We start from the raw sequence: 17,539 nt of genomic DNA, 5'->3' as shown, positions 1-17,539 counted from the left end.
TGGTCTCTGGGTCGGTCTATCGAGCATCAGTCCGAACTTCCTAGTGCCCGGACGGCTCGATACCTTCTTGGAATTCCAGGCTGAACAGACTAGAGTCCTTACGCAACCCAGTGGTGACCGTCGGGACTCTTGACCCTTTCAGTACCTAAAGTAAGTCCTTTAGGGCGTGTCGGTCATAGGGGTTCCCTGCTCGTATCGAGCGGGTTTCGCTTGGCGACACTCCAAGGGGGGCTTGCTGTGCATAAAGTAAATCCTTCGGGCTTGTCGGACATAGGGGTTCCCTGCTCGTATCGAGCGGGTTCCGCTTGGCGGCACATCAGGAGGCCTTACGCACACTCACACACACACACACCCCCACGCACCCCCTCGTAGAGAGAGTCCCATGGGCGTCCCGCCTGTAGCGGTACTAGCGGCCCTCTTAATCTGGGAGTAAGATTTAGTTAGGCATCATCGTCAGTATACAAATAAAGGAGACATACTTGAGCTACGTTTGTTGTTTCTCTTCCTGCGCTACCCCCAAAACGTGACATGGTGGAGGCGCCTTGTTGAATCCCGGGGCTACTGATCTCCATATCTGTGGCCAAACCAAGCCGTACGCCCTAACAGGAATGAGAAAAGCGTACAACTTGAGATCAGCAAATCCTAGCAGCCCCATTCAACCAAGGCACAGGAGCTCAAGCGTAGGAGACCCTTGGATGCAAGAAACAGATTACCTAACCCTTACGCTTGTAAATACAAGAAGGGAAGACACTGAGCAGCCACAAGAACCAGAAAACGATCTGGAAAATACAGTGATAGAGACAGGAGCACAAGTACACCCTGAGAAAGGAGATAAAGCATTAGAAGGCAAGAAGGGGTCAAGAGAAATGGCGGACATTACCATTTCGGCGGTTGAGGCAGGGGAAAAAACACCCGCACTACCTCAATTCATCAGCCCACCAACGTTCAACCCGGGCAGTGATTCAGCCCCTCAGTTTATCGGCACATACGAGCGAACGGCAGTGGCCAATAGCTGGAACGATGCGTTAAAAATACTATACTTTCACTCGTACCTGCAGGGCGCCGCAAACATTTGGTATAGAGAATATAAAGCAGCAAACCCTGACAGCAACTGGCAACACATTTGTCAAGCATTCAAGACTGAGTTTAGCGACGGTATCAACAGTCGCCATTTGCTTGCAAAGTTAAAGCAAAGGAAGCAAAGGGACCTGGAACAGACAAAGAATTATTTCTATGATCTAAGGGTCCTATACGAAGAATACAAAGAAAACCTAGATCTCGACGAATTCGTAGATATTTTCCAGAGTGGGCTAAAAGATATACCAAGAGCTAAATACTACTGGCTCACAAATTTTCCTAATAACCCACCTAGGAACTTGGACGAAGTCAAAAAACTTTGCATCACAATAGATAACGCTCCTGAAAAGTTCTCGACACCGCTCACTTTTAGACCGCAGCATCAAATAGAAGAACAGGCCGCTGGACCAGTAGAACAAAGACAGTCACCTTTTGGCAATCCCCGCCCTTACAGAACCCCGCCACCGCTCAGGAGGGACTATGGCACAAACCATGCCAGTAATCCAGAAAGACAGTACCAATCCACGAGGACATATGACAACAGGCTCAGGTGCTACAACTGCGGTAAAATAGGCCACTTTGCTGCTGTGTGTAGAAGTAGACAGCAGCACCCAAACTCCAGGGGGTGGCAAAACTAAGTCCCGTCACCCTCTCCACTCGGGGCACAACGTGCTATAAGATACTATACATAAATGCTGTTGTGAACGATTATTACGTACCGGCGATTATTGACACAGGTGCGGAACTAAATGTGATAAGCCATCTCCTGGTCAACAAAAAACATAGGATCAGAGACCCACCCACGTTGCTTGTGACAGCTGGCGGTCAGAAAGTAAGAAGTCTAGGCGACACATTGGCATCACTGGAGCTCAGAGGCAATTACAAGAAAAAATTAGAAATTAAAGCAACGATATTGGAGAATACACCACAACCCCTTATTTTGGGCATGGAGTTCCTAAGGGAAATGCAGGCAGCAATTTGCTTAATATCCAACATACTCACCCTAAATCAAGATTTGGTGATACCGCTCGGTGCAAAGCAAGATTCTGCATCCAAAAAACCATGCAAAACACGAAGCTGGAGAGAAGTGATCCAAGAAATACCTGGGTCCATCTTCAGTCTTCCGAGCAGCACTGCATGGGCCGTTGCAGTCTCTTCGGCTCCCAGTAGAGATAGAGGAGTGGGAAAAGCCATCAGGGACCATTTGGCAGATTACAACACAGAAAAGCTACCCATAGGGAGCGTGGTCAGTTTGTTTAAGAAAAACAGACATACCCTACAGATGATAGTAAAAGAAGAGGGTAGCGAATATATCCCTACTCATACGCTCCAACATTGCTGTAGGAAATTGAAAGATTGGGCAATACGAAATAAAATAAGTAAGGTGGCTATACCTAGATTGACATCCGCAAACGCAAACAGCGAGTCAGATTGGGAGAAGCTTAAAGACTTGCTGTATGAGACTTTCAAGGAAACGAGTGTGACGGTACTGGTTTCAAAAAATAGAGAACCCCGACCAAGAAAGACCAAGACACAAACCAGCTCCTGGAACACCCTGCCGAACTACATAGAAAACGATGACCGCTTGATAGTTAAGTTGAAGGCAAAGGAAGATTACACTCTGAAGCCAGGAGAGAAAAAATCCATCAAAACTGAACCAAAAATACCCCTATCTACAGAGATGTTATTAGTACAAAACGAGGGATGGCTAGTACGCAACAACCTACTATGCAACCTAGAAAGAGCCGAAAACTCTATATCATTGACCCTCAAGAACATAGGGCCAACTAGAAGGGTTATTTACAAAGACACAACGGTGGCACGGTTAGAAGAGCCCAGTGGGTTGAGCACCACAGCACTCTTTACAACACAGAGAATAGACGAAGAAGTAGTGACATTAGAAGACCACAAACTGGACCACATTACGGATAAGCAGTTCAAAAAAGAACTAGAGAGTCTACTGGTTGAATATGGGGACGTATTTTGCAAGTCACCAAAATATATGGGCAAAACACAACTGATAGAGCACAAAATAGAAGTAACAGAAGATAAACCAGTGAAATGCCGCCCTTATAGAGTCTCACAATCCGAGCGAGAAATCATTGACACACAAATAAAAGAAATGCTCAATTGCGGAGTAATAAGACCATGCCACTCGCCGTGGGCAAGCCCCGTTGTACTGGTGAAAAAGAAAGATGGCACGACGAGGTTCTGCGTGGATTACAAAAGAACTATAAACCCAGTCACCAAAAAATCATGTTACCCGATACCACAAATCGATGACATTCTCACATACATGGGAAATGCCAAGTACTTTACAACTTTGGACATGTTCTCGGGTTACTGGCAGATTCCTATAGAAGAGTCGTCCAAACAATACACGGCTTTCACGGCGCAGGGACATGGATCATACGAATTCAACGTGTTAAGCTTTGGTCTATGCAATGCACCAGCAACCTTCCAACAACTTGCAGATAAGATATTTAGAGACTTAAAGTGGAAGGACATACTAATATATCTAGATGATATTATTATTTATTCAGAAAACTTAGAGGAACACTTAGCAAAATTACAAAAAGTATTCCAGAAAATGAGAGAAGCCAATCTGACCTTAAAACCGAGTAAATGCGAATATTTGCAGCAAAAGATAAGGATTTTGGGCTACACAGTAAGCAAAGAAGGAATAAGCCCAGAGGAAGAAAAACTTGCAGGGATTAAGCAATTCCCCACACCAAAGAAAACAAAGGACCTACAAAGTTTTTTAGGATTATGCAATTTTTATAGGAAATTTATAAAGGACTACGCGGTATTGGCACGGCCCTTACATGAGGCCACAAAAAAGAACAAGTTCTGCTGGGGTGAAGATCAGGCGAAAGCATTTGAACTGCTGAAAGAAAAACTGACGTCATCCCCAGTATTAAAACATTACAATCCGAATATAGGATGTACAATGCACACGGACGCCTGTATAGATGGAATAGGGGCAATTCTGCTCCAAGAAGGCAGTGACGGTCAAGACCACCCGATAGCTTATATAAGCTGAGCCTTGTCAAAAGCAGAGAAGAACTATTCGATCAGCGAGCTGGAGCTATTAGCAGCAGTCTGGGGAATGACCTACCTTAGGCATCTAATTTATGGACACCCTGTAAAAATCGTAACAGATCACCACGCATTATGCTGGATACACAATGTAAAAGATCACTCAAGAAGATTAGCACGTTGGGCTCTCAAGTTGGCAGAATTTGACTACACGGTAGTCTATAAAAAAGGCAGTAAGCACCAAGATGCGGACTGCCTATCACGGAACCCGGTGGCAGGATGGAGCGAAGTCGAATTAGATGAATTAGACGATATACCCACTTTCACGATATCAACGTTAGACATAGGAGAATTGCAGAATAAGGATAAGGCCATACTAGAATTAAAAACAGCAATAAGCAACCCCGAATCAACAAACGTTGACGCACTGACACGGCGAAAAATAAAGAATTTTAGGCTGAGGGAGGGCGTTCTGTATAGAGCAACACAAACTAAGGAAGGACTGGAACACGCACTCGTGATCCCCCGGTCACTTAGGGAGGAAATTTTGTGGGAAGCTCACAACGCACCTACCAGCGGACACATGGGGGTAACAAAAACTCTGAGCAGACTTACTCCCAAATACTATTGGGATTCGATGACTAAGGACGTCAGAAATTACGTTAAAGGTTGTAGGGACTGCCAGGCGAGAAAAGGGCCAACAAATGATAAGCCATTGGGCTTACTCCAGCCAATAAAAGTGGGCAAAGTATTTGATAAAGTAGGGATAGACCTACTGGGACCATTCCGGAAAAGTAACCAAGGCAAGACAACGATAGTAGTAGTGACAGACTACGCGTCAAGATACGCCATCACAGCGGCCCTGCCTAACGGGAAGGCAGGACCTGTGGCAAAATTCTTATTGGAACGAGTAATACTAATTCACGGCGTTCCTAGAAGCATCCTCAGCGATAGAGGCAAGGTATTCCAATCCGAACTGGTGCAGGAATTACAACAGATTATGGGTCTGAAAAGCACTTTTACAACGGCATACCACCCTTCGTGCAACGGCCTAACTGAACGCTTAAACAAAACGTTGGCGGACATGCTGTCACTATACTGCAACACAGAGCAGACAGATTGGTGCACGTATCTGCCTTTCGTGACATTCGCATACAATACGGCCAAACAGGAGACGACACGTTTTAGCCCATTTCAACTAATATTCGCAAGGAACCCCACACTCCCACTGGACGCCACCCTTTTAGAAACTGAGGACGAGTCGAACACGAACGAATTACGAGAGAAAGCTTTACTGTTAAGGGCAATTGCTGTAGATAATATCCACAAAAAACAAGAAAAGGACAAGGACATTTACGACAAATATCACAGAGATGGTGAATTTGAGGTAGGAGATAGGGTGAAAATATTCATCCCAATTAGGAAAGTGGGAAAAAGTGAGAAACTGCTGCTACGATGGTTCGGACCCTACAGAATAATAAGGAAACTCAGTGAAGTTAACTATGAAGTAAAACAGGAAAAAGGAAAAAAAACGGATATAGTGCACATAGGGAGGATTTTACCATTTTACGATGAATGGACTTTGGGGGATATATCCGATGTGGATTCAGACGTAGAAAGCAAGGAAGTGGAACAATAAAATAAGTTGTAAGGGTAACATTTTGCATAAGTAGGGTGCAAACTCAGTATATTTCATAAAGCTAACATAGTCTAAACAATTATTTAAGTAGGTTGACCAATCATTACGCCTCTTCCGCCAGGATATCACAACCTAGGAACTCACGGAACAAGCGACCATCCCGCGCACTTCGAAGTGGACGAGAAAAGTCAGTAGAGGGCGCCACCACCCGCGAACTGAGTAACGGGTGCTCTGGCGCACAGTTAGGCAAGACGAAGCCGCGTAAGGCCGCCCTCCAGGAAGGAGCAACAGATTCCAGGAGAACCATAAGGGAGATAACAAGGGGAGCGTAATAGGACATAAGTTACGATTGGTCACACGGTGTAAATAAAGCCATGGGGCATGTAGGTTATTTAGTTAAGTTAGGGTTAAGTGTCCGGGGCGAACACTCTTCAGAGGGGGGAGATGTCACGAATAACATAAGTTGCACCATGTTCCGTTACCTAGTCTGGCCCCGGTCTCCCCCAGTGCACTGCCGAATCAGCGAGACCGGCAAATTGGGGTCATGAGACGAGTATTTAATCAGCGTCTCAAGCCATCGAAGATTACTGGTCTCTGGGTCGGTCTATCGAGCATCAGTCCGAACTTCCTAGTGCCCGGACGGCTCGATACCTTCTTGGAATTCCAGGCTGAACAGACTAGAGTCCTTACGCAACCCAGTGGTGACCGTCGGGACTCTTGACCCTTTCAGTACCTAAAGTAAGTCCTTTAGGGCGTGTCGGTCATAGGGGTTCCCTGCTCGTATCGAGCGGGTTTCGCTTGGCGACACTCCAAGGGGGGCTTGCTGTGCATAAAGTAAATCCTTCGGGCTTGTCGGACATAGGGGTTCCCTGCTCGTATCGAGCGGGTTCCGCTTGGCGGCACATCAGGAGGCCTTACGCACACTCACACACACACACACCCCCACGCACCCCCTCGTAGAGAGAGTCCCATGGGCGTCCCGCCTGTAGCGGTACTAGCGGCCCTCTTAATCTGGGAGTAAGATTTAGTTAGGCATCATCGTCAGTATACAAATAAAGGAGACATACTTGAGCTACGTTTGTTGTTTCTCTTCCTGCGCTACCCCCAAAACGTGACAATATTTTTACTAATATTTACTCTATCACTATGTTTCAGCATTTTACTTTAACTTAACATTTTTTGCGTCCTAAGGGCTGATATTTAAAACTAAACAATGTAATCTTAAGCAAACGAAATCTTAATTAATCCAAGTAGCATTATCGAATCGCCGTTACTTTTTATTAAACTCCACCTCTGTTTTTATTTAGACATATGAATTATTATTGAAAAAGTTAATTATGCGCAATTAAGGCGGGATGATTAAACTGAATTTCTTGGTTCGGAAAGATAGATTTCGTTCGGCCTGAAAGCCACTTACGCGTAGAAGGAATGCACCATCAAAGAAACCGCCAATGGGAACCATTCTGTTCCCTCTCTCTCTCGCAATACAGTTCTGCCGCTCCAACAAACCGCTAATGATTTTGATTTAAAAATTACATCTGCCAATGGTTTTCTGTGCCTTCCAGTGTCGTGCAAGCCCTCTTTTTTTGTTATAACAAAATCAGTTTTTTTATTTTCAGTAAATTACGCTTACCTAATTTTGTAAAAAAAAGAAAAAAAAAACAGGTCTGAATGCAAATAACATTTTTGTTAGTACTTTTAAATATAGCTCTATGAAACAAACAAAAAAAACCGGAAAGGATCTCGTTTTATATTTGAATTCATCACTCACTTTTTCAATTGCATTTAGATCGTCGTCAGGACAATAAAATACAATGTTATTATTGCTTGAGTTAATTAATGAAAGATAAAGCAAAACAATACATATAATAATTGCTAAATGTTATAAAATGTTTGTTATTTTTGTATTTTTTTTACGAAATATCGCCTAATAAATCTACTGAAAGAAGGAAAACCATGTGAAGTATTAGTATAGCATCTTATTTTGTGTAATAAATGTTCATATACTTGAATTAGACTCTTCTGAAGGTATTCCCAATGCCACGAACAATTGGAAATACCTATGTTAAAAACAATGTCGGCAAATCCAATCAATATCGATACAAAATTCTCTTTAGTTTCTACGCTATGTACGAGTGTCGATATTTTTTCCTAAACAAGGTATGACAAAACATTATAAACCATAAAAAGACAATTTACCACTGTTCTTGTTTGCCCTTGAAAAACCATTGCTAATGCGAAACGTGAGAAAGGATTTTTTCGACAAAATACGCTATGGATCCCTCAAGTTACGAAATAAAACACAGGAAATTAAGAAGGACTTTAAACGAGTAATAAACAAAATTGATTTTGAAGAGATTGCAAGATTTGTTCCTTTTCAGCCTTTTATTCTTCGCTTTAATCTATACGATCTCAAGTTAAAACGTGTAAGTAAAATCCTTTCCAGCCCATCGCTATCCCTTTAAGCCATTTAAATTTAATTTTTGCGCTACTTCTGTTATGTTTCAAAAAGATTATTATCTAAAATGTTATTAGACAGTCTCAAGTGCCTTTTGAGCTCTCTTAAATGTGGACTGCTGTCATCAACGTCATCCACTGTTTATTTACCTTCTTGACCGACCATAGAAAATGTAATTTTTGACACTTTACCCACTACAATAGAGTGATGGGCCCTTTCGTATTTCGATTCACGTCGGAACAAGTGCTACTTGTCCTTTTTTTTTTCGAGGAATTCCTATCGACTCTCCAATATAATCAAATAGTTAGGCCTTTGATTCAAATCTTTTTTTTATCAAATAGTTAAGGCAATAATAATTGTGTGAAGCCAAAACTGCTATACAGTATTGTCGGGGCACTTAATTAGGTTTGTTGAAAATGTGCAGGACTAGAATCTGACTGCTTAGAAATACTATAGTAGATTCTACCTAGATGTGGATAATAGTGAGGAATAAACCTAAGGGATCCCAAAAGGCCGAAATTATTTCATTTTTCAAGATCAAAACTAATTTGACCGAGTCATGCAGCAAGGTCTCTTGGGCATACCTTTATATCTATTATGCCTAACCCTAGATCATTAATCATAAATTTGGATACAATATGAGTTTTTTGACGTTTTGAATGTGCAGCAAACCAAAATTATTAATATATTATAGATATGGTCTACTGCCGAGGCTAATGATGCCATCGAAACAAAAAGCACGTTAAATTTTAAGGATTACCAGAATACCTACCTTAAAATCCAAAAAAGATTGATTTCGTCTATAATTAGGTAATGTAAAAATCCAGAAACGGATCACACACAAAATGTTGTCAGGCACGTGATATATTCACTTTCAGTCATGAAAAGTAAATAAATAAATAAATAAGAGAAAAACGAAACTAACAATAAACCGGTACTTTTCAAGTATGCTGTATGTATCCTTCAGATCAAAGAACGTTCACTATACAGACTGTGCCGAGTTGAAAACTGGTAAAGCCAATCAGAACAGAGGCAACAGAGCGAACTCGAACAACTAATATGGCCGCCATTTCAGACAATGGGGGCCAGGGAAAGGGAATTGCAGAGGGGCTGACACAAGGGGGGATCGAAGCACATTTAACCCCCAACTATTATAGCGACTTTAACATTAATCTTTCGACTTGATCCAAGGAATTTGCCGCTGCTTTTTCCATTAAACGTTGTTCCTTCTTTTTTTTTATCTATATGAATTTATTATTTTTACTTTTATCGTTTATTATAAAAATATTATGTTACCCAGATACCAAGCCCCGCTGAAAATAGCTTTTATTGCCAAGAAAGTACTAATAATAAAAGCTGTTGTAAGTAATTGAATTATAAAAGGGTGCAACTTAAATTAAGTCTGTGTATTTTCAACCACTCTGTATGTACATACACCAGAGTTAAAAAAATTCTATAGCAAACACTTTAAAATGTACTATTTATTTCCACCCTCTGAAAATTGATAATAACTCGTTTCATTATAACACAATTTTAATAAGGACAAAATAAGGAAAAAAATAGTCTCCATTAAAAAGCGAAGCCGTAAGGTGCGTTGAAAGTTTTAAATTAAGTAATTTAAAGGCAGGTGTCGGTATAAATGAAACAGCCAAAAAAGGTACTGGGCCTTCAATATAACTTTTTATTCAGCCCAGTATACGCCATGACTTAACAGTTTTACTTATACGAATGTTTCTCAGAATACCTACCCCGTGTCAGGCTTGATTCCACGGCAAAGAACGTTCATTTTTGAAAAGGTTTTATACCTTCAAAATTACCATGATGAAATAATTAAATTAAATTAAATTTTTGTAAAAACAAAAAGGAGCTGAATAAGCTGGAAATAACGTTCGTTTTACATAAACATATAGATCGAATAATGCCTAATACAGGGTGGTCCAAATTAATTGTATGATACTTATAGAGTGGGAGTTACATAGCGGAGCTATAGCGAGCCCTAAAATATTTGCTCCAAAAACCAGTTTTTTTATTTTAATTCCTAAACAACAAAAAACTTGAAAATGAAATTTTGGCATGTTCTCCATTTTAAAAAGAGAATTTGAAATATTTTTAAAATAATCTAGACAGGTACGATTTTTATTTCTTTATGAATTATTGTATAAAAATGACCTGTATCTGAAAAACTATGCAAAATGAAAACAAATGAGCAGATAAACTTTTCTTAGGAAAAAGTATGGGCTATTACATGTGCTACATCAGAATGCTCTAAAGTTACAGCTTAAAGAAAGTTGAAGCTGTCAAACTTTTTAAACGCCATCTCTCCAGATTATTTTTATAAATTAAAAAAAATCTCAAATGACCATTTTAAAATGGTGATGAACACACATGCCAAATTTTATTTGGCATGAGTAAAAGTTTAAAATGAGTAACTTTTTTTCGATTAGGAATTATATGACACTTTAGATTTTTTTTTTGTACATTCCACCCCTGAATTTGAACCACCATTTATATCAATACTGGAAGCAAATGGAGAATAATTTCTTAAAATGTTATCAACTAAAATAAGTCTATGCCATATTGTCACGTTTAATTTATGAGCCCTTCTGGGTTCACCAATTAAACTGACTCACGACGTTAAACGTCGTGCCGGGATCTCAGTTTTAAGGATGGAATCAAACACTGAGTTTTCTATTAAACACTTAAATCTATTAACCAAACAATACAGTCATGAACACACTAAAAGTTGACAATTTAACAATTCGTACTTACATATCATAAGCTAAGGACTTAGCATTTTCTGGCGGCTGGCTTGGTCACTTTCGTGTTGGAACAATTCTGGAGAATGGACTACTTAACTTGATCTTCTTGACCGAGGAGAGTCGACATCGCGACTTCCTGGGTCAGCTGGCCGCACTACCGTTGATCGGTTCACACTCTCCTTATACTGCTAAAATCGGCGTATTTTATACCCGATTGATCGGCTGACGCAGTTTGTTATTGTCGCTTGTTTTTCACATTTCTGCAAAGCAGGTGGTGGTGACTCATCACCGATACGGTGCACTCGGTGCATGACACATTCGGTGCATCGTGATGCGACCTTGCCTCGTGCGCTTAACATTTCGCAATCCTCGATGTTTTTTAAGTTAATCAGTCCATCTTTTCAATTAACGGATTTTCCATTCGTGACAATATATCAAAAAAGTATCACAACCTTATCATCATCCCTCAGCTTGCGATTGAGCCCCTTGATTTTCCATCAATACGAGTGTTCTGTGTTCTTGCATTAGGGGAGCGCTCTGTGATAAAACGTATTATCATTTTCCCTTTTATCTCTGCTTCGCTAGTCTTCACCGCCTGCTTTTTTAATATCCCATTCCATTTTTTTTCTACCAACACTGGCGTCTTAAACCCGCGCCTTTACTACCCTTACTAATTTACTGTTTACATGCAAAGTCTGTTAAATATTCTAATGGAATTTTGGTTCTTGCAAATTCTTGAAAAAATACTAAATTCGTACACATTTTTCACCAAATTAATGAATAAAATGCGGATTTTGATTTAAACATATTTCGAGCCCTACCGTGGAATACCTTTATTATTTTAAGAGAAGTTAGTACTCGCAATTAGAAATGTTTTAATGCGACATTTTATTGTACACCAAATTTTGCCTCTGTGCCCTAATTTAACCTACCTCTTGCATCTCTTGAAATACTCGAGAAACCCAGAGTCCGGGATAGAAAAATGAACACCCCGTATAAAATGCAACTTTTGCAAGTGCTCTGACACATAAAGATATGACGTTTTTTCGACCTTAGCTAATCAGAAGCTTGTACTGAATGAATACCACACACGACGCGTTGTACCGTTCTTCGTTTAATAACTTTTTTGAACAACCTTTCAGTTTACAACGACCCCCTTTTAATGTCGTTTATTAAACAGGCTCAACCTCTCTGACAGTTCATAAAAAAACAACAACTATATACTCACCAGTTTCTGTGTCTACTGTGTAGTTAACTCCAGCCCAAATATCCTCTTCGGCGGTTTCGATTTCTGGTTCTTCTTCCTGTAACATTAAAAAAATCCAGTAGGAGAATTTCTAGATGCTAAATTAGCTCAGTGAATAGAATATTACTACTACTATTTTCAATCCCACAGTTTTGCATGTTTACAAAAAAAATTGTCATAACTGACGTTAGTAATGTTACTATGAGTTATATTGAAAGCATTGCGTTTGACACAATAGAGCGACTAACTAAACTTTCGACTACATAGCTGGTGTCGTAAAAAGTATCCAGTATTAAAAAATTTGGGATTCCTTTCTTTTTTAAAATTGACTGATGTAAAAACTGTGGTAGGAGAATAGTTTTGTTACATTAGATAAATGTGGTGCTAGTTTGAAGTTTATGAAACAAAATCACAAACCTTAACTTTTTCATTTTTAGCTTTAACTTCCTCAGCTTCCTTTTCGATAAGCAGCGATGTAGAAGCATCAGCATCATTTTTCAAAGTCTCAACTACATCAGCCGCCTTGTCCTTCAGCTGCTCTTCTTGTCTGGCTAATTCCAAAGAGAAACCAAGATCTACGTCCTGTTTCCACAAAACTTCGATAAGATCCATATCCTGTAAATGCGAAATAATAGAAAAAATTACAACATATTAACTAACATCAAATTAGTGACTTATTATAGATGAGGATATAAGTATATAAACACAATTTTGATGAGAATTTGTGCCACAACAATGACAAAACAATAAATTATAGGGACTTAACCTTTTACTTACAGCCATTGTTCCAATCGCATAACCCCAAAAAGAGAATAAATGAAGAACATTAAACCAGAGTAAAATTCAGTCAGACTTTATAAATGCCCGTACTAACTTAGATCCAAAATAATACAAGTGTTGCTAAAAACTGCGTAAAGATAACACTGGAAAGCTAATTATCGAACGCGACAAGGATAAGACTTTCAATTTTACGGCATACAATTAATAACCTTGAGCTGTGTTGTTTACCTATTTCATAAAATAGAGAAAAACTTCCTTTTCAAGTCTATAATATTAAATATGGAAAAGTTGTTGACGTTTGGTATATAATGATATCGTATGTTACGACTATATTCTACTGCAACTTACTCAATAAAATTTTATAATATTGATTATATTTGATGCATAAATTTGGAGATTCTAAAGCAACAATAGTTCAAAATTGCATATTAAAGATATAAAATAATAAAATTTATTAATATTTAACGGTAGCCAGATAGAGTTCTAAGGAATAAATAATTTAAGTGATTATATTAGTCGTTGTACTCTATTAGACAAAACTTATTACAGCCAAGAGTTTTTCATATTTACGAGAAAAACTGAAAACCCCTGTAGATAACATTATTTGTTTTATCCAAAACGAATTCCGTAATACTTGAACTTGTACTATCATTTTAATCTTTTTAGAAGAATACTTGGATTATAGAGAGAGAGAGAGATTGGATATTCTCTCTCTCTAGAGAGATAAGAATATTTGGATTTTATTTAAAAGCGAACGTTGACGAGTTTCTGGATGGAGAACTAGCAGCTTAAAAAAGTAAGTTAAGATGCTATATGAATATATTAAAACACAAAATCTTATACCAGTATCAATATGTCTTTTGCAAAAAATAAATGTATATGATGTTAAGAAATACGACCAATTCAAACCTATACGTCCTGAGAGAACATAATATAATAATTATAATGAATTTCATGTATCGACAGTGAAACTACATATAACTGCATCATACTTATCATCAGGCGATTTAGTGCAATATTAATCTAAAGGAAAAATCTTGTAAAAAGACAAAAAAATACGTTCGCACATGCATGGAGCTTTCTAATTTCTCATGTCGTTAGGCTACTTTTTTTGTTACAAATGTCTCATTTCTATTGCACTGCACTGCGTTTACAGCAAATATCTTTGACAGAGTTAGAGAGTAATTGAAAGTTTTTGGTTTTGTCAACTTATTTTCAGAATAAGGTTATTCAAAAGTCAGTATACTTTTTGCCGCTTGCAATAATCGAAAAATGTGATCCCATTTTGGAAGGAGCATGTATGAAAACAATGGGTGTGATAGCTGTGGGGTAGTAAGAATTACTCTGAACCACACCTTCGTATCCCGCGTGGTTGTTCAAATGAAACCCGCGTTTCGGTGCGGTCACGAAAAGACGCCATCTTGTCGACCCGCTGCGATACATCCTATATATTGTTACGATTTTCCTGTGGGTTCACACAAAGTCAGTTTAACTCAACAATTAATAAATTTATTACACTTCAAAACACTCCGTACAATAATTAACACAGCTACTAAAAACACTACTACAATTCCACAATTACTCCGCTATTTAAACTTTACCGCGTTCCCAAATTCACTACTACTCTACTACTCTACTACTCTACTCTCTCGTCGACGCCGCTTCTTTTATATTCACAAACCACGTTCTAGAATGACCGCGAAACGCTTCGCGATTTGCTTCGAATCTTCCAGGTGTGGCGCTTCCTAACTGTGGCCTACTTTAATACGCGCCCGGCCAGATATTGCGGCGCATCGGTTTCATCGAGTATCGAGCATAGTAGGCCCAAACCGTAACACTGCCCCCCTCTTAAAGCTGATCGTCCCGATCCGGTTCATCTAATGCCTGGTATTTCTTGAGTCTGTCCAGATGGACAATTTTCATCTTATCTTTGGGGCTGCGTTGGACTCTGTACGCGACGTCGTTTAACCTTTTTTACCACATTGTAAGGTCCCTCCCAGTGTCGTTGCCATCTTTGACTTAATCCTTTGCTCCTCCTGGGTTGAAACATCCACACGGCATCACCTTCCTTATAATTGCCACCAGTTGGTCTGTGGTCCAGTGTCATCTTCATACGGTTGTTGTTTGGTTTCATCTTCTCTCTCTCAAGTTCCCGAATTGTGATGGATCCCTTCTGTAACGAACACTGGTCACACCGTTTACACCATTCCTCAACGTCCTTTCTGAAGTTAATCCAGTAAAATCGATCTCTTATTCTAGCCAAAGTCTGGTTTACTCCAAAGTGTCCTCCTCCGCGACTGTCATGTAGTTCTCGCAGCACATTCTCTTTGCAGGAATTGGGCACTATTGTTTGATAAACAAAGCGTTTTCCGTCTGGACTTTTCCATTTGCGGGTAATTAAGTCATCTCGCAGTCGAAGCGAATTCCACTGCAACCAGTAACCCCTTACTGTTGGTCCATATCTGGAAATCTGTTGCCAATCCGGTTTCAAATCCTTCTCCAACCATCTTCTGATTACTTTCAAATCAGAGTCTGAGCGCTGTCCTTTTATTATGTCCTCCTTAGAAACGCAGTTCTTCATTCTTTTTGTAGCCCCTTTATCTGTCACCATCGCGATTTGACCAATCCTCCAACCATTATGAATTTGTCCTTTCCGATACCTTAAGTCACTATCCAAAGCTTGACGATCCTCTACATATCGCGGTAAATGTCCTTCCGGGTTCTTCATTTCCTGCTCCTGGTTACGCCAGTTCTGCGGGGTCGGTAAACGAGACTGCTGTCTGCAATTCCATTGGTAATGTCCTTTACGTCCACAAATATAACATGTAACGTTTCTTTTAGCAGAGGAGTTCCCGTGATTTGTTCTGATGTCCTGGTTTCGTCGACACTGTGGGTTTGGAGAACAAGACCGCTGTCTGCAATTCCTTCTAATGTGTCCCGTACGTCCGCATCGATAACACTCCACTCTCGTGATGGGGCGTGATCGTTCTAATTGTGTGGACTGACTATTTCTTGATGCTGCCATTTGTTGCACTATTTGGCCGACCATTGATTCAATTTTATTTATTGATGTAGCAACATGATCGGCTGGCGGTTCTCTCTCCTCTTGAATAGTCTCTGGCTGAAAGTCATTGCACGCAGCTTCAATTTCCAGCGCTCGAATCAGTAATTCGCTGTTGTTGCTCCCTTTGAACATCTTCAGCCATTTCTTTACCTCCGGATCTCGAATCCATCTACAAAATACTGTGCCACAAGTTCTTCTTGGATTTCATCCGCGACGGCTGGGTAAGCCAGATGCACAAGGCGACGAATTTCGGTTTCAAACTCTTCTAGATTCTCACCAGTTTTCTGCTGTCTTGCCATTAATTGCGTTCGATACAGTCCTTTCTTATGTTGATCCCCATAACGACGTTCTAATGCAGCTACTAATGCTTCATAGTTGCTTCGTTGGGCGATAGGCAGAGTCTGTAACAGCTCCAATGCAGGTCCACGTAATGCCACTATTAGTGCTACAGCCATTTCCTCGTTACTCCATCCATTTGCATTTGCAGCGGCCTCAAATTGGAGTTGGTACATTGCCCATGAAGTTTGACCGTCGTATGTGGGAGGCTTGATCTTGTTGAGCCCGTTTCCGGTGATCACTGTAGAGTTGACTCTTATGCTGTCAATTTTCCGCTCTAAGTCGCGTAGCTTTATCTTGACATCATTCTGAATTTTATTTATGTCCTCCCGAACATCATTAATGTCCTTCCGAACATCGTTCTGAATTTTACTGAGACTATGGGTTACATACTCTTTGATTTCTGTCTTGGTCCCCGCTAGAACGTTCAATATTTCTACGTTACGCTTTTCATGCCGCTCTCTGTCTTCTTCTTTGTCTTGTTGTCGAATTCTTTCTTCTTGTTGTCGAATCCTTCCTTGTTCTTCCTTGTTTCGTTTTCGAATCTTTTCTTGTTCTTCTTTGTCTTGTTGTCGAATCCTTTCTCGTTCTTCCTTGTTGTGTTTTCGAATCCTTTCTTGTTCTTCTTTGTCTCGTTGTCGAAGCCTTTCTTCTTGTTGTCGAATCCTTTCTTGTTCTTCCTTGTTTTGTTTTCGAATCTTTTCTAGATCTTCTTTGGCTTGTTTAAGCATAACTTCAAATTGGGCCTCCATGTTTGCACTTCAACGTCTTGTTATTGGCATAAAATAAATTTAACACACCACTGTTCCGAAAATCTCTAGTCCGGTTCTGAACACAAGTCTCTAACCCGAAGTTTAGTTCCAATTCACGTCGCACTAAAATCTGATCGCACTTCTGACACCAATTGTTACGATTTTCCCGTGGGTTCACACAAAGTCAGTTTAACTCAACAATTAATAAATTTATTACACTTCAAAACACTCCGTACAATAATTAACACAGCTACTAAAAACACTACTACAATTCCACAATTACTCCGCTATTTAAACTTTACCGCGTTCCCAAATTCACTACTACTCTACTACTCTACTCTCTCGTCGACGCCGCTTCTTTTATATTCACAAACCACGTTCTAGAATGA

The 17,539-nt window shown here is 39.9% G+C and overlaps 1 pseudogene across 1 annotated transcript in view; it reads right to left on the bottom strand.

Moving 5' to 3' along the window:
- Positions 1–17,539, bottom strand: part of LOC145736685 (uncharacterized) — a 47,080-nt pseudogene that overhangs the window by 13,007 nt on the left and 16,534 nt on the right. The window contains exons 2-3 of the transcript XR_014180083.1: positions 12,636–12,833; positions 12,201–12,276 (exon numbers count right to left, since the gene is read on the bottom strand). The product of XR_014180083.1 is annotated as an uncharacterized LOC145736685 (transcript). The remainder of the gene's footprint in view (positions 1–12,200; positions 12,277–12,635; positions 12,834–17,539) is intronic.

Source organism: Ips typographus, linkage group LG12 (assembly GCF_016097725.1).
Source record: "Ips typographus isolate SLU linkage group LG12, UJ_Ityp_2.0, whole genome shotgun sequence".
NCBI classification, from domain to species: domain Eukaryota; kingdom Metazoa; phylum Arthropoda; class Insecta; order Coleoptera; family Curculionidae; genus Ips; species Ips typographus.
Note: the sequence above shows the minus strand (reverse complement) of the source record. Positions and strands in the feature narration are given on the sequence as shown.